We start from the raw sequence: 25,034 nt of genomic DNA, 5'->3' as shown, positions 1-25,034 counted from the left end.
TCTCAAACCCGACAACACTGTTTTCACTGGCCAACAGCTGAATGAGAAAGAGAAAAACTGCTCAATGAGCTCTACACAAAGCTATGTGAATTAATTCCAATCTGAATAAAGATTGTCCTTTATTTGAGGTCCTTTCTACTTTTTGATGCCAAAATACCCTTTTCATAAAACAAAAGAGTGGCAATTGCAGGCTTTTTTTTTTTTAATGTCCTAATTTGGCAAAATCAAAGTCCCCCAGGTCAGACCTCAACATAATTTTTTTTTTTATAAGAAATTTGACTAGTCTGTGACATTTTTAAGTTTGGGGGAACTCCACTTTTCTATAAATGATCTTTCCCCAAAAGACACCAATCCTAAACTCAGTATCTGGATCAAACATGATGTGGGTACATCCCTATTATTTCCCACATTGGGTAACAGCATATACTGGAAATTCCTGTCTTAGAAAGACAATTTAGTTTCAACTCTATCTCTGAAATGTTAAATATCTGGGTTAAGTAAGTCATCATCAGCTTCCAACACAAGACCTAAAGGATTGGTAAAGGAGGGTAGTGGGAAAAACCTTCGGAGAAAGAAGAGCTTCAGTTTTGCCCAAGAGGGTGAACAGGAGGGAGGGAAGGATGTCCCAGGCCAGGGAATCTTGGGGTGCAGTCAGCTGGGGAAGAAGACCCTCCCAGGCAAAACCCAAGGACTTCTTCCTCCAGGTAAGTTTCTGGGACAGATTCTGATGGTCATTAACTGTGCCCAGCTGTCCCCAGCACTAGGGTCACAAGCAATCCTTACTATTCTCCCAAAAGATACGAAAACTATGGGCCACTCCCTTTAAAGTAAGATCCCAGGGGCAGAGATCCTGTCGGCCTGGCTCACTGCTGCCCCCCAGTGCCTAGAAAGGGTCCCTGGCACAGGGTGAGGCTCTCAAGAAACCACATAATCAGTACAGGTAGAGAATGAGTACGTGCATTTTTGGCCACAGTCACCAACCGTAACTGACTTGATATTAAAATTAACTTGAACGTTCATCAGGACTTCTACACAGCTATCTGAGGCTGCCATCTAATTGCCATTTTCTGCAACGTTAAGAGTATAATAAAAAATGAATCATATATAATCATACCATAAAGTTAACTAGTAGAAGCAAAACTGCATCACTTGGCTTTATAACCACTCTCCTTATTGACCTACCAAACCCAAAATGCAGGGCCTGCTAGGGACATCTCTCTAAGCAAATACCCTCAACTCGACTTAGAAAACTAAATGCAGACAAAACACTTCCTTAAACTATACATCAATAACTACACTCAAAATCAGTCTGCTCAACAAAAATCTTTATAGAGTGCCTGTAATAATAAAGACTTTAATAATAACAGAACTTAAGGAAACCAGACATCGTAACCTAATTACTGGTAACAGCAACATATCACCATTCCAACTGAGGGAAGTGTGCACACACAGGCTCCCCAGCACTTTCGGCGTTTCCATGTATGGAGCACACGGACGCCAACAGTACGCCAATGGCACTGCTGATAAAGTGAATTGTCTGTCTCGACAAAGAACTGGAGATGGAGGGGGTAGGGAAGACGTTATAAACCAACACCTACAGTCTAACTGCTTTTAGTTTGAAGAAAAGTGAGCATTCTGAACACACTCAGCTTACTGAAAGGCGCTCAGCAAAAATGTTTTTCAACGTCTAAAACAAGTTTTCTTAACCTTTACTCAGGTTAATGACAGCACTTGACCATCAGCCAGACACACCTAAGGCACCTAAGGCAAGAGGTTATTCAGTATAACCTAATATTTTGAGCGAATACTAGGGTTTAATTTATATTGTGATCACTTAAGTAGATACTTTTTTCTAATTCACCACAACATAAGCTTTGAAAAGAATAGAAGCCATAACTGCTACAACCACCTGAAATATAAGTCTGGTGTTCCTTAGGTCATTTATCTCTTTTTAAAGCAGATATTCATCTGTGAGTAAATTTACTATGAATTCTGCCAATACCTATCGACCTTGAAATTAGCAAATATTGATACTACCCAGTATACAATGCTTAATGAAAAGCACCATAATTTGTGCTTAAGCACAGTAAATCAGAGGTGAATGCCACCTTGCTGACAATGTTAATTTGGAAATACTGTTCTTAATGTACAGCTGTACTCAAACTGTCGCCTTTAGAGACCCCACATCCCTACCTCGGCTGAACAGGTTATCTGACATGTCTTGGCATGGAATATTTATTACCATATTATGGAGCAATAAGGTATTCAAGGCCCTCAAAACCTGTCAAACACACTTAAAAATTCTATTTATAGTCAAGTAATTTGCAGTATTCCTACAAATCTACTCCCCCTACCACCACCCAAGTTACCTAAGCGTCCAAATAAATGATCACTAAAACATTCAGTCTAAACAAACTACTAGTCTCCGGCCAATTCATTTGTATCCTTTAAACTTCAAAATTATCTCCAAGATGTGGTTAGGAAACTGCCGGTTTTTCTATAGGTTTCCCTTCTCTATTTTGCACATACTATTTTTTCCTTAATCTGACAAGTGAAGAGAACTCTACAAAGTAATCTACAGTAGCAATCAAAACCTACAACTTTAAATCCTTCAACACTATTGCAAGGAAATCACCAAGGTCACACCCACTGAACAGATGGCCAACCCAACTTCCCCAACATAGCTGTGGAAAGATGTTTAAAAGTTAAGCGAGAAAGACTAAAATATTCGAAGTTTACATTCAACATTACAATCTCTTCGAAAGCAAATGATTGTTCAAAGGCAAGGCTTGCGAAGATCCGATGGGATAAAGGCTCATTTTCTTGAAATTCTGTGTAGGTGCTCGGTGCTACATGGGATTAGAGATCGAAGTAGGATAAAAATATATTCCTACTAGCATATTTCAGCGTCATGATTAAGAACTCTGCCTGATTCCTCCTAAATTAATTAAGCTTGATAAACGATCTTAATATGAACTTAAAACACCACATATTTTTAGTTTTAGTATTATCAATATTAACAGATACTGTGGCCTGTAAACTGGCTTTTAAAAATTCCATCTTGACGTGAAAAAAAGAATTATAAGGGAAATTAATTGTTTTAATTTTTACTTAAGCAAGATTAAGCACACTGCTATCGTGAGTTTCTATTATTACCACTTAACCAGTACTACCTTAAGTATTTTGCAAAGATTTTGGACAGGACTAACTTCAGAGAGATTTCAACAAACTAAAAAAAAAAACAAAAACTACCTGTATTCTTTAACTCTCTACAAAGAAAACACTGCGCACACACACACACACACACACACACACACACAAGTGTGTATATGTATATCTGTGTGTATATAACACACACAGATATACAAATCACTATAACCATCATACTACCCATTACCCTACACAACTACACCTCTTTTTCCACAGTGCCTAATGGTGAATGTTCTTAATTATAGCCAATTTAACCAACTTCAGATTATATGTAAACAAGGGCAATGCCTTTTAAGGCATGAGATCTTTCTTTAGCCACATTTAAATATTCCCCTCCCCATCTCTGTTGAGTAAATACTAAAGCTGTATGTCTGGCTCTTTCAAATCACCTATTTGCTCTCAAAAATAAGAAAAAAAAGTCTCCCTTCAATTAATACAATCACTGCTCAGTAGACTTATATACTGAACTGAAAAGAACTTATCCACTAATTTAAAAAACACAAAAACACTTCTTCTGGTATAACTGAACTGTTCTGAGGTTATCCTGATTTGTTACAGGTAGGAAATATAAAAACAAGTGTTCTTCCTAATGCTGACTCAGGAACAATACATATGTGGACTCTCAATTTCCAGTCCATAGAACTATATTTTAAATTCAGAAGGTTCCCCGACACACTAGAAACTAATGAACACCAACACACAAAACATTACACGAACCCGTTAAAAAACTAGCAGCTCACTCCACGATTGCTCTCCCATAGCAAGTGGAGGGCCGTACAGGCCAAGAGCAACTCTGGTAAAGCTCGAGGACAAAGGGTAAAGAATTAAACTAATTCTCTTATACAACTTATTAAGCTGTCTTTTCGGGTTTAGTAATTTTATTTCTCAACTTTATCACAAAATTACCAAACTGGCCCCAAATTTCCAGTAACTCAGTTATGTTGTTACCCTGGGCAGGAAGTTATGGGGATGTTCAGAAGAGTCCGTCAACAAATGTTCAAATATAAAGTGTTCTAATGAGCATTCCAGCCCGAAGCGTAAATGAGCAACGTGTGGTGGCACCTGGCTGACAGGGGCTGCCCCTCTATTTACTGGGAAGATAGATTTATACAAGAATTGAGCTTACTTATCAATAGCTGCCAATTTTAGGAAAGGATGGTCCCTGTCCTCCCACTTCCTCAAAGTCAGATTTCTATCTGCCCTCATGGTCTCAATTCCCAATCCTTTGCCCTACATACCACTGCAAATTTGCCTAACCATAGTATCAGTTGGAGAAAAATAATCCAGATCACCTTACTGCCAAAAGTCAACATTTCACCAACATTTCAGAAGGTTTTATACTGCCCCAAATGAGGCCATTCAGCTATGATGATCAAGCTTCCCTCCCGCAGATTTAAGAAATTTCCTGCTGTCTTTGTGTAACTCATTCTTTCTTCCACGTGCATTTAAACTAGTCAGCACCCCTCCCCCAAAGATCTGAAGATGAGGCATACAAATCAAGACTCTTCCACTGTCACGACTTTCATTTACATGCTGTAACTAAACTCTTCACTATTTAGAGTATTTAATATGATTGGATTCCTCTAATTCCACTTCAGTGGCTGTTCTGTAAATACCTTCCAGTTTTTTTTTTATTCTGCAGCACACCTCAGCAATTTGAAAACTACTCAGTATATTCCAAATAAAGTCATTTAACTTAAAATCTCCTTACATTTATTTTATTCTACAGGAATGAATACTCAGTTTATCCAACTGTCTCATGTGTTTCATTCTTACTGTGTAATTCTGAAGCTTGAAAATACATAGCCATTGTTCAGTTCTTTGACTTCACCTTTCCAATTCATCTATTAAACACACTATTACACAATTAAACTGAAATTAGAAATGAACCATTTAAAACAAGTCATACCCAGCAAGCTAGAAAACGCTTACAGGCCATAGTGGCATCTGTGAGCTGGAATGATCTGAATTGACTTTTCTTTTTTGAGCAAATGGAAACAAAGCTTCATGTAAAATGTAAAAAAGGTCCAATCATTTATAGTCTTAAGAGAGATAAAAGTCTATCTTTTTTTTAAAGTAGTAGACTGTAAGCAGTAAAGAATCATTAAAACTACTCAAAAGTTCTTATCAACCAATATCATGTTTGCGACAACTGTGAGAAAAGAATGTAATTTTACAAAGTGGGAAAACAGCACATCTTTTGGGACCCCTGAGGCTCTAATCAAGCGTATCAGAATTAAGAGTGCTCTGGGTTGGCAAAGCAACCCTGCTGTGGCAAAAACAGGCCATTTCATCATAAATGTTGTTAAAAGAGAGAGAAGTGATTAGCATTTATCTGAAATGAGGAGACAGAGGGACTCTGTCCTTGCCAGGCCATTATATTCCTTAATTATTTCATCAGTTTGTAAGTGACTTGATGACTGAGTCTTATTTCCAGATTTCCTCTTGAAAAGGACCACTGGAAGGGGTTTTTATTAAAACAGGGGCTGCTATTTCTCCCTGAAGTTCCACTGCCAAAAATGGAGGATTATTAAGAGAACGCAGACCGACCTCCACCTTAAACCTTTACTGGGAAAGTCAAAACCTTCACCCCTCCCTCTTCCTCCCCTACTTGGAAAAAAAAAAAAAAAACAACCAAGCTGTTATCTAAATCGATTCTTCAGGACAAAGGAGCAAAACATTTTCTACAAGTTTTATCTGAGTGGTGTATTAGTTCCTTTTTTTGATTAAGAAGTGAAAGGGAATAATATGAAACCAAGACAACTACTAAACTTCGATCTCACAAGTTATTAAAAACACACAGCAAAGGTCAAACGGCAGTGTTCGACGGTGTTGTGAAGATAAAAGGACTGAAAGAAGTTGGACACGAAAGAAAAAAGTCTGTGTCCTTTACCTAGAAAAGTCATAATCTTCCCCTACTCCCTCCTCCAGCATGCAAAATCAATGTGCAATTCTAAAGGAGCAGCCTCCCTCGTCTCGCCAAATAATTAAAATTCCAAACAATCGGATTATTAACCCTATTCTACCAAACAAGCCAAATAAATGATAAATTTGGCCTGTAGCTATTGACAACTGAATTTTTAAATAAGTCCCTACCTCTGGAATTCAGGATTTATATAACTGATTTAAAATGGCAGCAATGTGGGGTGGGGGTCGACTTCCACTAAAACACCAGGATTAAACACACACACACACACACACACACACACACGCACACGCACACGCACTACTACAGTCTTTAGAATACTAAACAAAACAGTATCTAAAATAAACAGGACTTCTCAGAAAAAGTCATCTACCATTAAGGACACACCTTAAAAGTTCTTAGCACACATTAACTAAGCAAGCACAAACTAGTGGTTTGACTGTTACACTTTTCAGACAAAAAGCAATTAGGTTATTGCTCTACACTTGTCACTACTGCGCTAAAGACTTTTTAGAAAATCTAGATCTATTACTCATTCTCAAAGTATTACAAAATTCACTATTTTAAGTCTTATTTGCTATCAATCAAGACGGTCCATCCATTCCAGGGGGGAAAAAGTACAGTCGAAAACATTTTAAATGTACTTCTTGACACATACAAAAGAGAAGGTACAGGCCCCCTAAGGACCCCTACCTAGTGGCCAGGCCTGGCTGGCAGCTGCCTTTTCTTTTGTTGGGCTTAATCTCATGTCAACTCATTCAACCAACTCAAAAGCGATGAAGACATAATTGAATCAACCTGAACTAAATCAGACCTAGGCTTCTTAAAACATACACCTTAATGATTCCAAACGATCTAGAAAACTAGGAAACCTGCTCGTTTGCACGGCGGTCAATAACATAGGACCCCAGACCGACCAAAGAACCACTGCACCCGCCTGTCTTTAATACACGTGAAGGAATGTTCAAGCTTAACGCTCCAAGCCCTATAGGCTGATCCAGAAAGATAAATTGAGGCTCAAGGAATTTCAAAGGGGAACAACACAGCAAAGCCTCAAACTCTGAAGTGACTATCCTTTTCTTGGAAAAAGCAACAAAATGAGAGAAAAAAAAGTTTACACTGCTCCAAGTGTGAACAAGCTGCTTGGGGTCCCAGAAGTGGCCACTGGTGGCCCTCTCCTGCTCTCTTTAATAAGCCCTGGGGGGAAACTGCCTCCCCCCACCCACCCCACCCCCACCCACCCGCCCAAGAATGCGGCTTCCCGTCCTCGGTGGCCCTACCCTGAATCCTAAAATGTGGGCTCCAACCCGGGACTTGAACTTCTATTCCGATCCCCGGGGCGCAGGTACCGCGGCCTGCGCACCCCACAGGCCTGGTCTGGCCCCCTCGGAGCAACACCGCCCGGGCCATCCCAAATCCAGCCTCCCAGGGCCCCCAGCAGCGCCCTCCTCCCCCTCTCCCTCCCCATCCCGTGCGGCTCGCATTTTGGGGCCAAATCAAGAGTGAAGAGGGCTCTACATCTGAAACTGAGCGGTCTCGCCACTCAGCGCCTCCTGGCAGAAACTTCCCTTTTAAAAAAAAAAAAGAAACACTTTTAGGCTAACATTTCAATCCCTCCTGCCCTTTAGAGTTCCTAGTTCTGCTTCCAGCTGGCTTTGCGTCTCCCACTAGAATTGAGTGATATATTCTTAAAGCATTTAAGGGTTATTAAAAAAAAAAGTTAAAAAAATATTTTAAAATTAAAGGGGGGAAAAAAAAACCCTCATCACACATCCAGGAAACGCAGCCCGGTGCACCGCCTGCTCAGGGGTGGGCAGAGGACCGGGACTCCCGGGGACGGATTTGGGGGCGCCCGGAGGGCTGGCTGGGGTGCGCGGCCGGGTCCGCGGCGAGGCCAAGCCCCTCCCTTGGCCCCTGTAGACGCGCCCTCCGCCCGGCCCGTGCGGACGGTCCCGGCCATTGTTTGCGGGGGATGCCTGTTAGGACGCATTGTTTTGGCTGTTTCCAACTTGCCCCGGCCCCTCTCGGGCCATAGCAGGGGACCCCGCGCCGGCCCGCTCCCCTCCGCCCGCGCCCCACGGCAGAGTTGGCAAACGGGGAGACCTGCCCGGCGGAGCCACCCAACTTTTCAGAAACAGCCCCCCACGCAGCCCCCGAGCTCCCTCCGGCGGGCCCCTGGCTCCCGACCCAGGGAAGGGGGCACTTCTCCGCCCCCAAGCCATCTAGACTGTTTCCCAGAGTAAGTGTGATGGTCAAACACAGTCTGTGCACACCGGGGGCTCGCCCGACACCTTCTCGCCAGTGGAATCGCTCAGAAGCCAGGAGGGGAGGGGGCGCCCTAGAGGAGCGAAATAGAGAGTAGGAACGGTGGGGGGGGGGGCCGGCGGGGCGGGGGAACCGTCCGGGGAGGGGACGAGATAACGAGCACGGGAAACTCGAGGGCGGGCTCCGGGGACGCCGGAGGGGCGAGACGAGGAGCCCCCTGGGGCCCCGCGGGGGCGGGGGTCGCGCCCCCTTTACCTGCGGCTCCGGCTCCTCGGCCATTTCCTCGCTCTGCGGCGGCCGGGACTGAACTGACACCACACGAGCGAGCCGAGGTTTGAATGAGGAGGGAGCAGGCGAGGAGGGGAGGGGGCGGGGAAGGCAAGAGGGAGGGGAGGCGACGGGGAGTTTCTCTCGGCCTTTTGTGCGGACACCTCCCGGATTCCGCGCCCGCACCGGCCCCCCAAAAGAGACTTGGGGCCACTGCGCGAGAGGCGAGGCCATCCCCCAGGGCGCCTCGGGGCTTCGCGCCTTGAAGTCCCCCCCAAAAGGAGCGTCCCCCACCCCCACCCCCGCCTGGAGGATTTGGGGGCCGGGCTCACCTCAGGCGCGGGGCTAAGGTGAGCGGGGCGGGGGTGCTCACGGGGGTCAAAGGCGCGGGCGCCCCCTACTCGTCTGCGCGAGGACAGTGCAGGCGCGGGGGGTCCCTAGAGCCGCCGGGGCGCGGCGCGTCAGGCGCAGGGGGACTGTTCGGTCAGAAAGTGCTCAAGGAGCAGCTGTTGCGCCCTCCCTCGGCCCGGCCGCTCGGAGACGCCCCGCCTCCTGCCTTCACCGGCCGCCCGGCCACGCCCTCTGCCACGCCCCCACATCCACGTGATCTGCGCAGGCGCGCCCCTGCCCCGCCCACCGCCACGGACCTCCGCCTCCCGGACGCGAGCGAGCGGCCGAGCGCGCGCACTCACTGTTCTCGCCCTGCCACTCCCGCGCACGCGCGCGCCTTCCACCACCCCCACACCCCCCGCCTCCCGCCATCCGGCTTCACGTGGCCCGCGCGCGCCCCGGCGGTTCCAGTGACAGGTACGCGGGGAGGGGGCCACGAGGGCAGTGCGCAAGCGCAGTTCCAGGCCTCTGCCTCGCCGCTTCCCCCTCCCATGCAAGGTGTGCCCAGGCGAGGGGAGGGGCTGGTCATCCGAACTCCTGGGTCATCCTGCATTACCAACAAACGAAAAGCCTTTACCCCCATTTGGGTAGGTTAGAAGGCAACTGTGCACAAACAACATTTTTTCAAATTTTCTTCAAGCATGAGAAAGGTCGATAAGATGATTAAAATATTTTTTAAATTAGTATCTCCGTAAAGCTACTTTTAGTTGTTCCTATTTTTCTGAAAGGGCTGAGCTTGCGCTGCTATAACTTGAGGTTTCTAAACTTGGCCTAGATGCCAAGAATCCACTTGGCTTTGATAGAAATCCACGTGGATGAAACCAGGCTTAAAACTGGAGGGAAAAAAAAAAAAACTAGCCTTCCCCCTCCCCTTAATTGAAAGCGTTTCGCAGCTATTCTTTTTATTTGCTCACTAAAAAAGAAAAGGTTATGATTCCGAAGGCCAGTGATATTCCCCCATTTTAAGTAAGCCCCAAGGAGGAACCAAAGAAGCAACAATCATATCCACCAAGTTCTCTGCCCCAAGATGCAAACGAATGCAAAAGTAAAGGGTGCTATGTTAAGTCACCACAAAATAGCCAAGTTTGTTTTGTTGTGTTTTTTTTATTGGCCTTTGGTGTGTCCAAAATGGAAAAACTTAAAACATATCAAGAAAGGCCCTTGAAGTATATTTTTAATAAATCAGGACAAAAAAAGCCCTACATAAATGCTCCGCTGGTGAGCAGTGCAATCCTTAATAAGTAGGAAATGGAACTTGAGAGACAGTTTCTCAGCAAAGGGGAAGAATTTGCCAAGTGTGATGTTTTGCTGTCATTTTATATATAACTACTAACCCCACATATGGTCTGGTTAGTCTTTTTTAAAAAGGAAGTGAACCAATTACTTACTCACACTTAATTAATTAGCAGTTCCAGAAGTAGATTCTTAAGCCAGAACTCTTTTTTTTTTCCCTCACTCAAGTACACTGATATTGATCACTTCTAGTACTAGAGTTCCTTTTCTCAGGGAAGATGAATATCTTTCTTTAAAATATTTTTTAAAGTCTTATAGTCACATACCAAAATACAGTCCATAGACACACTCTTCCTAAACAAGAAACTTCATTTAACTTACCAAAACAAATGACTTCGGGCACTGCTACAAAACAAAGAAACTATGAACAAGTGAAACCAAATTGAGTCTTCACATAAGTGTAGCCTCACTCTACATGTTAATAGATAACCTTTGAACTCTGAAACCTTGAAAGCTGTAAACACAATAGCACTGATAGTTAAAAATCCTAGTGTCAAAATTGAGCAAAATAAAAGTCCAAACTTTTCAGTAGGAATAGGGAAACAATCAAATGTTTTGACAAATAATCGTTTCACTAAGAACAATGAGGCTCCTGGCCCTCAGACCTTGTTGCTACTGAATTATTTTCTGAGCAAAAAATGGTACTTTTCCCTATGCCCTCGCAAAACTACCACTTTGTGAGCATAATAGCATCATATGGTTTGTTAGTTACTGTTTCTCTCTCCTCCCTCCCCCCCCCCACCCCGGCCCGGCAAAAAATAAAAAATAGAACAACAACAAAAAAACCATATTGTAGATTTTCAAATTGAAAGTAATTTTATTAACTGATCTATCCGCTAAGCGTTTTATAGGCGATCTTACGTTTGAGCAAAGAATTACAAAGAACCTTATTCCTGGAGACGTGCCAACAAAACTGGGAAGTCGTTGAAAAATTCTGCCAATGGCTGAGTGCTGGGTTGCAAACACATACTGTGTTTTTAAATGGACATAGAGTGATCTGAATGCGCTGTAAGGGCGTCTGTGGGACACACTCCGGCCCCTTAGAAGGTGGAGACTCACACTTAAGATTTACTTGGAAAGCGTGTATAGTTAAAACAATTAAGAATGAAAACTCCAAAAGCAACAGGAGGACGCCAGGAACATTCGGTTTTGTAGTAAAGCCAGGAACTCATTATTATCGTATGAAATGAAAATCGAAAATCGAACGTTGGTCTCCATATACTTAGCTCCGCCCACACATAATCCTGTTTCGCCCCCCCGCCCCCCCCACCCCAGCTAGACTATCTCTAAAGGAGTCAGGTGCTGCAGAGACGCAGGCGACACAAACAATGGAACCAGAAATGTCCCTTCAAATGTGAGCTGATGCTCGGCACACGTTATTCGGGGAGAGAGCGAAAGACCCCACTTCACCTCTTTTTAATGCGACGCACATCACCTACACCTCATTTTTCACAATTATCCAAACAGACCAGCCCCCCTTAAGATCTATTTCCCAGTGTATGCTTATAAAATCGCACCATTATCTCTGATCTAATCCCAGTGATAGGAGCCCTCTGGCTTTAGTTAACTTCTGATTTTCTCTCCAGCTCCTGCCTGCCACCGCATTCTCAGATCTAACAACAAAAAACCCTTCTAATTTGCTATATTTAACATTCATTGGAATCATCTTTTGAGAGTTAGCCTTCATTAGCAGAGGAGGATGCCGTTATGATCTTCTTATTTTCGCAAGTATTTATTTTACTGTGGAACTATTATAGAGAAACGATTTGGAAACTGTATGTAAATCCCTGGAGCTGAAACGGAGCCAACACAGACTTAAAAGAATTCAGTGTTCAGAGCAGGAAAACCTGAAAAACTGCAGTGAGGAGTTAGCAGGAAAAGAAAATGAAAAAGTTAGGCAAACCTGCCAGCTCTGCAAACTACAAGGGACATTTGAGAAGGAAATGAAGAAGGGCAGCTCTTTTAACAGGACAGAATGCACTAAATGAAGTAGAGATCACCAGCGACTCCAGGGAACACCAAACTTCTCTCTTTCCTGTTAAGTTTATTCATCCCATTCAAGTCATCTCACAATTTTAAACGCCCTACAAAACATCATAATAATACATGATAAAAATAAATAGCAGAAATTACCTTGCAGAAGTGGAGGCAGGGTCTGGAACCAGGAGGCTTTCTCTCCCTGAGTTGGCCGGTCCACCTGACTCGGAACAATACTGGAAGAGATGTGATTGCTGGTTTTTATAAGCAAACCAAAAAAGGGAGGGGCCAAGAATAAGGCTCAGTATAAATAGAGGTTTAGATGCAATCCCAGCTTGACTAACCAATCATGGCTGTGTCTGTCCCATTGGCAAATTTGTTGAGTACCCTGCCCCACTTTACAAGCACAACTTCTATGCATCTTCTCTAATATCCTGGATGGTTTTCCAAGGCTGACTCCACTCAAACTGTCACTGTAAACTTCCTTTAAAAATTACACGGGTCACAAATAAAACAAACTAGAGAATATAACAAAAAAGAAACACTCAGATATAGAGAACAAACTAAACTAGTGGTTACCAGTAGGCAAAGGGAAGAGGGGGAGGGGCAAGAAAAGGGGAGGGCATTAAGAGATACAAACTACTATGTATAAAATAAATAAGCTACAAGGATATATTGTAAACACAGGGAATAGAGCCAGTATTTTATAGTAACTGTAAATGGACCTTTAAATTTTTTGAATCACTATGTTGTACACCTGAAACTTATATAACACTGTACATCAACTATACCTCAATTAAAAAAAATATATATATATAAAGTACTAGGGATGCAATATGCAACATGATTAGTATAATCAACACCGCTGTATGTTATATATGAAAGCTAAGAGAGTAAATCCTGAGTACTCATCACAAGGAGAAAAAGTTATTCTTTTTTTTTGTGTGTGTCTATATGAGATGATGGATGTTCACTAAACTTATTATGGTCATCATTTCGTGATTGTGAAAAGTCAACCATTATGCCGTACGCCCTAACCTTACGCAATGGCATATGTTGAATATATCGCAGTAAAACTAGAAGAAAAATAAATTACAGGGGTCATGTAACTTTTGGAGCACCTCTTTAAAGCTTTTGTACTCATCTAATATTCCAAATGGGGAGCTGTGGGGTGAGCGGGAGGTGACGGAAGAGGAAAGTAACTAACATCTATTGAAATGCAATTTTCATCATCATCTCAATAAATGGAACCATCTTCCAGCCACCCACGTAAGCCAAAACCTGGAAGTCAAACTATGATATTTCATCTCCAGCCCCACCTCCCGTCTCTCTCTCTCTCTCTCTCTCTCTCTCTCTCTCTCTCTCTCTCTCTCTCTCACACACACACACACACACACACACACACACACACACACACACCTTTAATCCATCAGCAGGGCCTATAATTTCTATCCTAATATATCTCAAATCTCTAACACAAGGCTACTGCACAGGACCACGATCTCTCACTCCTCCAAATATACCAAGGTGTCTCCAAGCTTCTTCCTTTCTAGGTTTGCCTTAGTTATGTTCTTCACCCATAGCCCAAGAGATCTTTTACAGTGTAAATCAGATCGTGTCACCACCCTGCTTAATGGCTTCCTATTGCCTCAGGAAAAAGAACAAACTCCAGAGCCTGCCTGCCAACCCTGTAGATCTGGCCCCTGCCTAAGTCTCCAGCCTCAAGTCTTGGCAAGCCCTCTGCTTAGAGCTCTAAGCTCCAGCCACAAGGCCTTCTCTCTGACCCAGAGGATCCAGCCCTGTGTTTCCCTTTGCCTAGTTCTATCTCTCCAGTCTTTCAGGAAATCAGCTTCTATTCCCCCTGAGAGGTTTAAACTCTGGGCTCTCTGGGGGGAGGCCCTCTGACAAGGTGTTGGAAGGTCTTCTCTCCAATAGTCCAATCTTGGGCTCAAACGTTCCTGCTCCAACCTCTTGACAGTGCATTAATCCTAGAATAATATTTAATCTTCATGGGTTTCAATTCCTGATCCATAAAATGTGTGATAAAGAAGAAAAAGAAGATGGGGGCTTCCCTGGTGGCGCAGTGGTTGAGAGCCCGCCTGCCGATGCAGAGGACACGGGTTCGAGCCTTGGTCTGGGAAGATCCCACATGCCGCAGAGCAACTAGGCCCGTGAGCAACAACTACTGAGCCTGCGCGTCTGGAGCCTGTGCTCTGCAACAAGAGAGGCCACGACAGTGAGAGGCCCGCACACCACGATGAAAAGTGGCCCCCGCTTGCCACAACTAGAGAAAGCCTGCGCACAGAAACGAAGACCCAACACAACCAAAAATAAATTTTAAAAAAAAAGAAGAAGAAGAAGATGGAGGAGGCGGGGAAGGGTGAGGTAAATTTTTTTTTTTTAATTTTTTAAATTAAAGTATAGTTGATTTAGGGACTTCCCTGGTGGTCCAGTGGTTATGACTCAGCACTTTCACTAAGGTGGCCTGGGTTCAATCTCTGGTCAGGGAACTATGATCCTGCAAGCCTCTTGGTGTGGCCCCCCCCAAAAAAAGTATAGTTGATTTACAGTATTATAATATATTAGTTTCAGGTATATGACATGGTGATTCAAAATTTTTGTAGATTATACTCTATTTAAGGTTATTATAGGGACTTCCCTGGTGGTCCAGTGGTTAAGACTCTGTGCTTCCAATGCAGTGGGCACGGGTTCCATCCCTGCTCAGGGAACTAAGATCCCATGCCATGTGGCGTGGCCAAAAAATTTTTTTTAATTTTTAAATTAAAAAGAAAATTTATTATATTGTTGGCTATATTCCCTGTGCTGTATAATATCAATATATTCTAGTAGAAGAAAGTAGATCTTAAAAGTTCTCATCACAAGGAAAAAAAATATTTGTAACTATGTGAAATGATTCATGTTAACTAAATGTATTGTGGTCACCATTTCAAAATGTATACATATACCAAATTACTCCATTATATACCTTAAACTTATACAGTGCTATATGTGAATCATATCTCAATAAAACTGGAAAAACTATATAATAATATAATTATATTATTTATATAAATAGTATTTCTGTTTTCATAAGACTCTTGGGAAAATTGAGGCACACTGTGCAAAGCTTGTAAGCCCAGAGTTTTGCAGGCCTGGCACTGTTCTAGGCACTGGAGCTAGAGCTTACAGTAAGCAAAGCAAACGCAGTTCTTTCTGTTCTGGAGCTTACCTTCTAGAGGGAGGCAGGCAACACACAGGCTCAGTGGAAAGGGGAAGGTGCCTGCTGTTTTTTGGACTGGGGCTCCCTGAGGAGCAGAGACCTCCAGGAAGTCCAGTGGCAAAGCATACTAAGGCAGGAAGCAGAAGGTGAGAAGGCTAAGGGCGGAAGACAGGCTGACCTAGGGAAAGCACTGCAAGGAGGCCAGTGCATCGGGGCCCAGCGGGTGAGGACAGGGGAGCAAGGAAATAATAAGGCAGGACCTTGTAAAGACAGAGGGAAGGACTGGGTTTTTTTGTTTGTTTTTTTTGGCCGCATCACAAGGCATGCGGTATCTCAGTTCCCGGACCAGGGATAGAATCCACGCCCCCTGCAGTGGAAGCTCAGTCCTAACCACTGGACCGCCAGGGAAGTCCCAAGGACTGGTTTTTGACCCTGGTAGCAGTAGGATATCAAAGATGGTCAGGGACTTCCCTGGTGGCACAGTGGTTAGGAATCTGCCTGCCAATGCAGGGCACCCGGGTTCGAGCCCTGGTCCAGGAGGATCCCACATGCCATGGAGCAACTAAGCCCGTGTGTCACAACTACTGAGCCTGCAGTCTAGAGACACAACTACTGAGCCCGCGTGCCACACTAAAGCCCACGCGACTAGAGCCCGTGCTCCGCAACAAAGAGAAGCCACCGCAATGAGAAGCCCGCGCACCACAGCGAAGAGTAGCCCCCGCTCGCCGCAACTAGAGAAAGCCCGTGTGCACAGCAACGAAGACCCAACACAGCCAAAAATAAATAAATGAATAAATTAATTAATTAAAAAAAAAAAAAGATGGTCAATTCTCTGCTCTCATTTTATTTGCTGTATCTGCAGCCCTCGATAGAGTCAACCCTGTCCTCTTCCTTGAAACACGTTTCCCCTGATTTGGAACGCCGCGCTTTCCTGATTTCCACCAGTCCTCACTGGCTGCTCCTTCATCCCCTCTGCTGGTTCTTTTCCCCGGACTTCCAGGCTCTGAAGTGCCCCAGGGCCCAGTGCTGGAGCCTAGTCTTTTTCCTACTCATTCCCTAAGTATTTCATCCAGTCCAATGGCTCAAAATACCATCTATAAGGCTCCTAAATTTATATATTTCCCACCCAGACCTCTCCCCTCAAATCCCAAAATATATTTCCAGCTGTCTACTCCAGCTCCATTTAGATGTCCAGAAATTATTTCTAGATTTCAACCTCAGACCTTCTCCCACAGTCCTCCACCATAATGAATACATAAGATCATAGAATTGCATGAGACTCTCCAGGAAGGGAATGTAGATGGAGAAGAAAGCGTGGGTAGAGAGCTGGGTCAGCCACCGACATTGGATCATGCATCCCTGCCAGGTACCCCCCGAGCTCAAACCAATGCAATTATACTCATCACACATTATAGTAATTATTTCTGCCTGTCCTCCTCCCACTAGAGTCTAAACTCCATAGAAATACATGATACTGTGATTTGTTCTCTGCTGTATCTCCAAGTCTTAGTATGATGCCTGTCTATAGCAGGGATCAATAAATGTGTTCAAGACAAATGAATATAGAAATAATACTAATGCACAGAACTCAGCCGCAGTGAGATCCAGCCAAAAGGGACCTGAAGTTTGGGTGTTCAGGCCAGTCACTGGGGTCTTGGCTCAGTTTTCTCATCTGTAAAATGGGGCTTCTAACCTCTGTTTGACCTACCTCATTGGATAGTGGGGCTGCCCCCGTCATACCACGGGGAAGCTCTGTGCTGTATAACAGCAAAGGGTCGTTTTTACCATGACTCTTGTCTTGACTGCTGAGTGTCAACTCGGCAGGGGGCTCCACTCGTGTCTGGACTCATCTTTGGGTACACCTGGAACTCAGCTCCCCTGATGACCTTTACATCAGACCTGAAACCCAAGAGGTCCCGCACTTCGCTAAAAGCGCATTCAGAGTCTTTGAACTCACTTTTCTCTCCCTTTTGGATGAGATGCCTGGTGTAGTGAATGGTTTATATAGTTGGTTGGTTAGGAATTTTATTTTCTTTCATTTTTTGGTCTGAACCAGACTGTTAACTCCATCAAGAGTGGGGACTTGTCCAAACTCACACCCAGCAGAGCCTCCTGCATTTCTCTGCCTTGGGATGGGCTGGGTGGACTAAACCACTGACAGTTCAAAAAACTTCTATGCCAGAAACAGGGCCAGCTTGCCAAGAGGCTTAGCTGATAAGCTCTAACGTTGACTGAGTTCATGTGTGCTTTTCATTTGGTAACTCATTTAATCCACCTAACGACCCTGCGAGGCAGGGAGTATATTTTTCCATTTTTATAGACAAAGAACATGAACACAAAGAGATTAAGTAGCTGGCAATAAGCAGCAGAACCAGGAGTCTAAATCCAGCACCTGCCTCTAGGGCCTCTGTCCTTACCTACAGATACAGGACCTTCCTCATACCCGGGTCCCCTGCCTAGGTCTCCACCTCAGCTCCTCTCCCACCCTTTCCCCCTCCCTCACTGTCTTTCATCACAATGGCCTCCTTTCCTGTGCAGACACCGGCCAAGCCTCACCCCAACACCTCATGGTGTATCCCCAGGACCTTGAACCATGTCTGGCACATAATAGCTGCTCATTAAAATACTGGATGCAAAATGAGGGTGAATGCTGTGCGCCAGGTGCCTGCCATCTACTATCACATTACATTCTCCTAGTAATGGGCCCAGCGTTTTCCCCACATACCAGGGATACAGCTGTGAGGAAAGTGGACTCTGAGCTTGCAGAGCTGCCAATCCAGGAGAGATGCAGATGATCACATCTCTGTCACACTGAGCTCTTCACAATCTGCACTGATCTTTTCAAAAGTCAAATCTGATCACATCAGGGCCCTGCCCCAAACTCCCAACGTGTCTTAAAATAAAGACAAAATTTCTGGCAGGATCTGGTGGGCCCTGTGAAGACTTTGGACTTTATTCCAAAAGCGCTGGGATGCCAACGGGAAAAAAAATAGTAGTAAAACCGAAAGAACTATTGAATTTCAAGTGTTTCTTCCTTGAGAGATTATCTCCTGAAGGATCTCATTCTGGTTAAACAAAGAGGCCATAGCAAACATGAAGAAGTTACAGTCCTCTTGCTTCAAGCCCCCATTTTCCTCTCCTTCTGCCAAGGGTAGGATCACAGAATCACAGCAGTCACTGATCGCCGTGCCTGGCACCAGCTGTAATCTGATCAATCGTCACCCCTTGAGTTATTACTGCCTTTCCTTAAAAAAGAGGAAACTGAGGCTTAGAAGAGTTAAGTAGGCTAACTGAGGTCACACAGCTAACAGTTTGATTCCCTATCTTACAGACTAAAGCCAATGGGCAATTTGAACCCAACGTCAAACCTCAACTCTGTCACCTCTAAAAATCAACACTGGGGCTTCCCTGGTGGCGCAGTGGTTAAGAATCCGCCTGCCAATGCAGGGGACACGGGTTCGAGCTCTGCTCCGGGAAGATCCCACATGCCGCGGAGCAACTAAGCCCACGAGCCACAACTACTGAGCCTGCGCACCTAGAGCCCATGCTCTGCAACAAGAGAAGCCACCGCAGTGAGAAGCCCGCGCACCGCAACAAAGAGTAGACCCTGCCCACCGCCACTAGAGAAAGCCCCCGCGCAGCAACGAAGACCCAATGCAGCCAAAAATAAATTAAATAAATAAATTAAAAATAAATAAATAAAAATCAGCACTGATACACATTGCCTGACACCCTATTTCCTGAATATTCACCAGTCAGCCGTGTGTGGCTCCGGGGCAAAGTTGAAACCTCCTCACCCAATGTGCCTCCCCTCCCCCGCATTCTGGAACAGCCATATTTTACTCCATTGCCCTGGGGCTAGTCCCCTCCCATCTCAGTCACTCCCTGGCGTTCCTGGTGTCCCTGTGAACTCGGCCAGTCTTCCCCAACAGTCTGCGAATCTCCTTTGAAGGTAGGGGAGAAAGGTCATGCAAAGTATATCCCTACAGCAATTAGCAGAGTGCTTTTCACAGAGTTGGGAAGCAATATAGGTTTGTAAGATGAAAATATCCTAGACTAGGTCTCAAACATCCATGCCTTCCTTCACATTGCCTGTCAGAGCTCAGCAGCTAGCAAATCTTACAGATGCTATCCTCTCAAAATCTCTCAATGCACCCTTTCCTTCTTATTTCCACAGGCCTTGTTTCTTGTTTCATTCTGATCTGTGTATTAATCTCTTAACCGGTCCTCCTGTACCTGTCTTCTTCCTGACCCAGAATACTTTTCCCCGAACCCCACAAATAACCATCCTGCCACTGTCCCGTGCAAAAATCTCTAATTTTACCAAAAGAAGCCATACCTCCCTCTCTTAGGATGCAAAACTACGGCCCCAGCCAAGCTTTCAGCCAGATTCATTCCATAAATATTTATTTGGGAGCACTCCTCTGTCCCAGGCACTTGGCTAGATAGTAACTAAAGAATAAGATACAAAACAAATTGGATTCCTACCTTCATGGAGCTTACATTTTAATAGGAGAAATAGACATTAAACAAATTAAAACATAAATAAACAGAAAAGCATATAATTACAGTACCTACCCTGGAGAAATAATCACTCGGGTACTTAAAGAAGCATACACAAGGATGTTCATTGCAGCATTTTAAAACAGTGAAAAATTAGAAACAACCTATGTGTTCATAAAAAGGAAAATGGCCACATAAACTACAGTATATCCGAACTGAAGAATATAGACAACAGTTGGAAAGAATGAAGTGGTGTGGCTAGATCACCAAGACATTGTGGAGTAAGAAAACAAGGCTGCAAAAACGTATGCCATTTTTGTTTAAAAAGACACACACAGGGGCTTCCCTGGTGGCGCAGTGGTTGAGAGTCCGCCTGCCGATTCAGGGGACACGGGTTCGTGCCCTGGTCCGGGAAGATCCCACATGCCGCGGAGCAGCTGGGCCTGTGAGCCATGGCCGCTGAGCCTGCGTGTCCGGAGCCTGTGCTCCGCAACGGGAGAGGCCACAATGGTGAGAGGCCCGCGTCCGGCAAAAAAAAAAAAAAAAAAAGACACACACAATAATATATTTTCCAAAGTAAATACATGTATATGTATATAATATTTATGTGTGTATATTATATATAAATATATTTACACATACATATATATGTATACATGTACACCTATATTTACATTAATACACACATACATGTTTATGTATACATATATGTATGTATACATATGTATATATGTATGGGTATATTAATGTAAATAAATATATTTCCAAAGGAAATACATGTATATATTTATGTGTGTTATATATAAATATATTTACATATACATGTATACATATACGTGTACACCTATATTTACATTAACATACACATGCATGTGTATGTATACATATATGTATGTATACGTATGTATATGTGTATATTAATGTAAATATATATGTACACACACATAAGAAATATATATATGCTGATCATTTCTCAATATATACAAATACTGAATCATTATACTGTACCACCTGGAACTAATATAATGTTATATGTCAGTTATATCTCAATAAATAAATAAGAAATATATATATGGAAATACACAAATAAAAGCTGGTCAATTCTCAAGTGTGGGCAAGGATCCAGGACAGTTTGGTGATAGCTAAATATTTTAATTTCTTTACATGTAAAGCATACTCATATGCCTACTAAAAAGAAATTCCAAACTGTTGAATACACTGGGAAATAAGAAGAAAATGTTTAGTATCTCCAGCTACTGCCTTCTGATAAACGTTTGATAAACCATTCTCTGCTTACCTGTCTCCTTGCTCTGCGACGGCTTCCTGTCCCACTGTCACTTTGAATCTCTCCAAATACATGTGCCATGTATGTGCAAAAGTCAATCTGTAGCCATCCTGCCCACTCCCCAAGGACCACTCCGAATGCCACCACCCTCTCTTTGTTCAGTCACTGTTTGCTCACCCCTGCTTTGTGACATCTGCTGGATTACGCTTAGCCCACCTGAATGAATCACACCTCCTTGAAGGGAAGGCCAGTTTCCTCCATGTCACAGTTGCTGGCACACAGGAAGTGTCTCAATATTTAGCTGTTCTATTTAATTAAATAAATATGCTCCCTGAATTCTTTCATTCACTCATGCATTTACTCTCTTACTCAACATTTATTAAGCACCTACTGTGTACCAGGCACTGTTCTAGGTGCTGGGAATGCCGCAGGAAAGCAAACCGATCAAAACGCCTATCCTCACAAAGTGAACATTTAATATTCTAGTGTGTTAAGTAAGTACTATGGAGAAAAATAAGGGGAGCGAAGGGGTCAGGAAACGGAACGGGTAGGTGTGGGAGGCGGGGGGATATTAAATAGGCTAGTCCAGGCCTTCCCTGGCAGACCAGTGGTTAAGACCGCGCTTCCTCTGCAGGGGGTGCGGGTTCGATACCTGGTCAGGGAAGTTCCGCATGCCAAGAAGTGGCCAAAAGAAAAAAAAAAAGTCTACTGCAGGTTGACTTCATAGGTGGAGACGTCTGAGTAAAGATCTGAATAGGGCTGCAGTGGGAGCCATGTGGGGTTCTGGGGAAAGAGCCTAAAAGGTTGGCCTGCAAAGACCTTGAAGTGTGTATCCAGTGACTCAAGGAACTACCAGGCAGCTAGCATGGTGGCCGAGTGGCTGGCGTGAAGTAAGAAGAGACAACTCAGAAAATGAGAATGGAGGGTATGCATATAAATTGCCTGGGGCCTTTGGGACTCTGTAAAGATAGGATTTTTATCTGAATGAGCCTGAGGGCCACTGAATGGTTTGAGCAGAGGAATGATGACCTGGCTGGGGTATTAAGAGGCTGATTAAACAGATGATAAAATTAAGAGCACTTCTAAAGTAGTAAAGCAAGTAGTCTCCTTTGCTGAAATCACTCAGATATTTAACTGTGTTCATATTTTCAGGCTACGTTTACAATAACAACAACAATAACGAGGACAATAGCAATAGAAGAGATAAAAAGGATAAGAAGGGAGAAATAAAATAATTTATTGAGCCCCTGCTATGTGCCAGAGTCTTGACTCCACATCTAATGTATCCAATCAAGCTGTTACTTAGTTCTGATAACCTACCTATATTTATGTAAATATATAGAAATGTAAATGTATATATAAATTAAGTATATTTAAATTCATTTGCCAGATGAGGAAACTACAGCCATCAGAGGTTAACTTGCTTTCTGACTTACTAACTTCTCTGACTTCCTTGAGGTGCTACAACAAAACTAAAGTGGGGCTTCCCTGGTGGCGCAGTGGTTGAGAGTCCGCCTGCCGATGCAGGGGACACGGGTTCATGCCCCGGTCCGGGAAGATCCCACATGCCGCGGAGCGGCTGGGCCCGTGAGCCATGGCCGCTGAGCCTGCGTGTCCGGAGCCTGTGCTCCGCAACACGAGAGGCCACAACAGCGAGAGGCCTGCATACCGCAAAAAATAAAAAATAAAAAAAAATGAAGTGAAATTCTCGCCCCGTCTAATTCCAAACCCCATGCTGCCACATGCCATTCTTTTTCACCCTAAGTTGTTTACCTTGGCCTTAGGAGGCTAGAGGGTAATAATAGGGATCATTGATTAAGTACTTATTATAGGCCAAGCACACTGTATGCACCATTACTGGATACCCAGGCAGAGTCAGTACCTTCTTCGCCCAGATTAGAAAGCTGCAACTCCGAGCAGTCATATGGATAGTGGTTAAAGGGCTGAGCTCATAAAACTGGGTTCAAACCGAGACTCTGGACTACCCAGCTGTGCCGCCTTTGCCACCTCACTTAAGCTCTCTTTGCCTCTGTTCTCCCCATTTTACAGATGGAGGTAAGAATACTCACTGACAAGTGTATCTAAGAGGAATAAATAAATCCTCACCTGTAAAATGTTTTGCAGAGAATTTGGCACATGGTAAACATTTAATTAAGACACACTATTATAATGAAGATTATTGCCCACGGTCACAGAAACTCACCCACTGCAGGACCCTGCCAGGGTATTTATTCATGGGTTGGAGAAGAGAAGTGTGTTTATAGAGGTGAGAGATTTGTCCTCTCCAGAACTGAGTCACTTTCAATCATCTGAGCGCCCACCCAATGTAGACTAAGTACGTGGAATTCCGTGGAAAAAAAGATACATACCTCAATCTGGGTGATCCTCCAGGAAGTTCGGAGACAACCCACCTTTCAGTGTTCCTTGGGCATCTTCTCCAAACTGAAGGTCAAGCAAGGCCTGAGCGACCCCTGAAGGAGGAGGTCAGAGGTGAGTGGCAGCAGGAAAGGATGTGGAACAGAAGAATCTCCTGACTTTAGGTGTGCCCTCTCAAGCCACGCCCTCCAATAGAACATTGGGATTTGGGAGAAGTGCTGGAGAGGAGATTAAGGTCTGAACCATACCCTTGACAGGCATAGAGTGACCAAAAAAATCCCTGGGTCTAGACTAAAGATCAGAGAGTTGCCCTAAATTTCTGGAGCATAGTTAATCCCAAACCAGCTACTTCACCACTTCACTTGCAGCAGCTCCCAACACTAACACAGCAAGTTTTCCCAGAAACCGGAACTGAATAAAATACAGTCTCCAGAGGCTTCCTGGATCCAAATCCTGACTCCACTGCTCAGCTGCTGGGGGACATCAGCCCGATGATTTAGCCTCTCTACCTCACCTGTAAAATGGGAATGATAGTCCCCAATGCATCAGGCGCCTTTAAGGGTTAAATGGGCTGATGGTGATGAGACCTTAAAAACCTTAAAACTGACTCAGTAAATGTCAGCCAAAACGACATTAGCCATCCGTCTCCCCGTCCTAAATCAGCCCTTCTACTTAACTAATCTCCTTGGCCTCTCTGACAACTTTTTTTCAAACGTCGTTAGCACATTTTGTTGACATATTTTTACAAATACCAAGCCTGCATGTCCTCTTAAAAATATTTTAAGAGATTATGTTTTGTTCCCACTTGCTTTGAGGAACAGCTTCAGCGCCGTTGAGTGGGATGAAAACAGTATAAAAGCAAATGAGGATAATAGGACCATCTTTCCTGAACTTTAAAAAAAAAAAAAGAAAAAGAAAAGAAAAAGCAAAGAATTAAAGATTCAGATCCTGGGCTTTTAAAGACCATCTTGCTAAGCATTTTCTTACCAAGTTCCTTCTTTTTTTTTTTTTCCTCACCCATAAACACAACAGTAACGAGATAGTTTTTCTTTCTCTCTACTTTCCAAAAAAAAAAAAAAAAACCAAAAACTCTGTCACATAAATTTCTCCAAACAGATACAATTGAATTTGCTATAATGATTTGTAACTATGTCCTTTAAAGAAAAGAAGTCTATGAACAGAAATAAACAGTTTCTGAAGCAGTTGTATCTGAAGTCAAGGAATTAGAACAACAACGTGTCCCCAAGGAAACAAAATAGAATTTGGACTCCAAGCTAAAATGGCTCTGCCTTAATCCTCTGTTACCCGGTACCATGGGGCTG

The 25,034-nt window shown here is 43.7% G+C and overlaps 1 protein-coding gene across 16 annotated transcripts in view; it reads right to left on the bottom strand.

Moving 5' to 3' along the window:
• ZNF217 (zinc finger protein 217) overlaps positions 1 to 25,034 on the bottom strand; it is a 198,779-nt gene that overhangs the window by 15,617 nt on the left and 158,128 nt on the right. For 13 of the 16 annotated variants that reach the window (XM_079946456.1, XM_079946460.1, XM_079946455.1 and 10 more), the window contains 2 exons: positions 23,706 to 23,807; positions 12,485 to 12,564 (listed from right to left, as the gene is read on the bottom strand). The gene's annotated coding sequence lies outside the window, so the exon portion shown is untranslated. Of the gene's footprint in view, positions 1 to 7,416; positions 8,368 to 8,656; positions 8,977 to 9,000; positions 9,579 to 12,484; positions 12,565 to 23,705; positions 23,808 to 25,034 lie in introns of those variants that run through there. The other 3 variants (XM_079946453.1, XM_079946452.1, XM_079946454.1) reach the window with 3 other exon arrangements.

Source organism: Stenella coeruleoalba, assembly GCF_951394435.1.
Source record: "Stenella coeruleoalba genome assembly, chromosome: 15".
In the NCBI taxonomy this organism is placed as follows: domain Eukaryota; kingdom Metazoa; phylum Chordata; class Mammalia; order Artiodactyla; family Delphinidae; genus Stenella; species Stenella coeruleoalba.
The sequence above is the reverse complement of the archived record's forward strand: the minus strand, read 5'-3'. Positions and strand labels throughout refer to the sequence as shown.